The sequence below is a fragment of the Biomphalaria glabrata genome, chromosome 14 (genome assembly GCF_947242115.1).
Source record: "Biomphalaria glabrata chromosome 14, xgBioGlab47.1, whole genome shotgun sequence".
NCBI lineage: Eukaryota > Metazoa > Mollusca > Gastropoda > Planorbidae > Biomphalaria > Biomphalaria glabrata.
In genome coordinates, this window is record NC_074724.1 from 15335116 (window position 1) to 15338683 (window position 3568).

A 3568-nucleotide genomic window follows, 5' to 3' on the forward strand; every position below is an offset into this window, starting at 1 on the left:
CTCGTTGCTATCAGACTTTATTTTATAAGATAAGATAAGATTTGGGATATCTTGAGATTGTTAGAAGGAAGTAAGTCTATCGTGATGTTTGGCTTATGCAAAGAGGTGCAACGTCAAAACTTTGTCTAACTAAAGCAAGTTTAGAAATGTTTTAGTTGTTAAGAGGATTCATATTCAGCGCTTAATTAAGCTCAAACGTCGAAAAAAAATCTGTATGGAACCGTCCAGATCTATCACGTTTCTAATTTCAGTTGCTCTCACAACATTCGACCATTGCTATGTACTGTTGTTTTTATTATTATTATTATTTACTCACCGATTCAATGATTTGTTTGATGTATCAATTTACTAGAATTTGAAAGCGTCAACACAAGAGTAGGCCTACTTATTTTTTTTTCAAAATATTATCCCACAAGGTCCTGCTTTGGTTCACTGTCATGCTGGTAACCTGTTTCACTATGACATTACTTGCTGTTCTAAATGTAGACAGGGCCAATGACACTAGATGGAATAATCTGCCTACTGTGCAGCTGAACATTCTGGGATCACAAAAATCTCACCAGAAATACGAGGAGGCACAAAACATCAGTGCAAAGACCTCAGCCCCGTTGATGCCAAAAATGGTAATGATCGAACCACGATAGACGAAATATATATTGTTGTAATTCTGCTCTCGCGCCAAACTTATGGTGCGCATCTGAGCACTACTAAACACTAGTAGTACAAGACATGTTTAGACAGGAAGAATGACTGATGTGGATCCGGCTGCAGTGATCTGCAAGTGATTGAGGTCTGGAATGTCTTGACTCGAGGGAACGTCCTTTGTGCTATTTATAAACTGTGTTGAGGACCTGGGGCGGCACGGGGAAGTGTTCCGGTGGTCTCTATCGTTAGTTAGGTAGAAAAGGAATGGTGTCACTTGAGATAGGACATTCTGAGACTTGATGGCTGAAGTCCATACCTGTTAGTGTTTGTAGTGTAAATAAATACCTAGTTTATTGTTATTTACTGCCTTTAGTTAAGTGCCTACCTTAGAGTTACAACAATATATATATATATTGTTACGAATCTCACTATCCAGGCTCTCTGCAAACTGCACCATACACCACCAACTTAAAGAACTTGACAAGTCAGGGCTCCAAAATAACGTAAAGGTTTAATGTCCGTAAATAACAGCCAATACTGTACAATTGGCAGCACGTACACTGTACAAATATCTCTCCGATAACACCGTTCCGCCGTATCAACTCTTGCACTGGCCTCTCCGTCTCGTTCCGGGCTTGCACTGGGTTTAACAGTTCAGGACTGACTTCACACACTAGGCTCGTTGTGTCGGACTCGATCGCAGACCAAGATCAAGACGCCAGTCGTCTCAACTGTACTTGACAGTACTCCGCACTGAACCGTCGTAATGCTCCGTACAGAACCACACCGCTGAATTGTGCTGTAGTCGACCAGACTGTAGTGAAACGGGCTCTGAACCCCTGCCGTAAAACCGTCTTCACTGCGACACCTCCGCTCTTATATAGGGTCCCTACTGGCCTTCTCGAACCGGACAGATGGCCGCTCGACGTTTCTAGGTGGTCAGATGACTACAACTCTCGTGACGCCCCTGAGCTCTGTTCACAATGGCGATCCTTCCCGAACCATCTTGTTGACACTCGTCTCGGCCGACCGTGGTAACTCGTCACGGTTGACCGCTCGTCTAGCGCTGGCCTGGGGCGATTTGCGTCGGCAGACTACACACACACCACTACCCCCATTTGTGCCACCACCAGGTTTATAACAATATATATATATATATATATATATATATATATATATATATATTAGGGGTGCACCGGATAGTACTTTTAGATATCCGGCCGGGGCCGGATATGACCGGATAGTAAAATTTGATATTCGGCCGGGGCCGGAGCCGGAGCCGGATACCTAAGTGTCTTGTTAATAGCTTGTGTTGCTGAACATTTTACGAAACTGTTAAATAACATTCCTATATTGGTTGGTTTTATTTTTTTTCCTTTTATATACGTTATTGTTTTAAACTCTGTTACTGATTGATTTATTCAAGCTTAACAGTATTTCTGAAAATCTGTATAGCATGAGTGTGTATGTGTGTACGATGCCACCTACTGTAAAGGATGTGTGTAGGAAGGTCAATGTAAATAATGTTAGTATAAATTTAACTAGTTACTAATGTAAATCTCTTAAGTAAAGTGCAATCTGCCTTGTATAGTGGTCGGATGTGTGTGTTCATGAATTTCAGACCAACAACCTGGTCAGATATACCATAAGAAAGCCTTCAGGACAGAAGACTTTAAAGTAAAGTAGCAATTATACATAAAACACTGAACCATAATCTTCAAATACAAAATTTAATAAAATACTCTGAAAGACACAAAGATAAAGGCACATTCCTCGTCCCATATGCTAGGACAAATTTGTACAAATATTCCTTCTTCCCTAGTGCTATTAGAGCATGGAATGGGTTGCCTGAGCTAGCCACAAAACCAGTGACTTGGCAGAATTTAAGTCATTGGTTAATATGCACGACTAAATGCATGACGCGTAGGACGTAATCATCTTCTTTTTTGAAGTAACGTTTGTATTATATAAGATAAGATAAGATATACCTAGTGAGCCTACACATGTAGTCCTAGTGTAGTGTGTAGTTGTTTGTGTCAACCATCAAGCATTGTTTTTTCCTTGAGCATACGCACGCAATAGAGTTGGGTGTCAGTCAAAAAAAGATAACACATTGGCATGGTCAGTCAAGCATATAGATAAATTATACCCGTCCACTAGTTAGAGGTCAAGGGTTGTTTTTTTTACGCTCCAGCATATTGTTTCTTTGTTTGCTAGAGCTAACTGCGGTACTATTATTCAATTTATTTTATACAATTTTAAAATTTACTGTAAGGTTTTCCGTTATTTATTAAGCAAAAGAATTACAGAATGAAATTAGCTTTCTTTCTAAAGATTTTAATACAAGGCAAGGTGTGGCCTCTAGCCCAACCACGTGATTAAGATTTTTCTCCAAATATGCAAACTCTTTGTCCAGATACCCATGTAGATGTTTGGCTTGAAGTCCAGTCCACCCCCCCCCCCAATTAAGATTAACTACTAAGTAAACAAACATAGTTCCCTCGTATGACCTCTAGAGAGTGCTTACGTCCATCTTATCTGACTTGGGGTCACCTGTCAATCAATGAACTCAATGTGATGAACTAAACAAATAAAAAGGGGGAGGAAGTTGTTCATCTGGAAATATACCTAGTTACCTTAGAGGTGTGGCTCTTGTAGTCCAGCCCCCCCTAATAAAGATTAAATACTAAATAAACAAACACAGTTCTCTCGAAAGGTGTGACCTCTAAAGAGTGTCTATACGCTGACACCTACGTCCATCGTATTTAACTTGTAGTCACCTGCCTATAAAAAAAACTCAATGTGATGGACTAAACAAATAAAAGGGGGTGGGAGTTGTTCATCTCTACCTCTGTAGACATACCCGCACAGCTAGACAGACGTCTGGTCAGCATGAAGTAGTAGCATTGTTAACTAACCTACT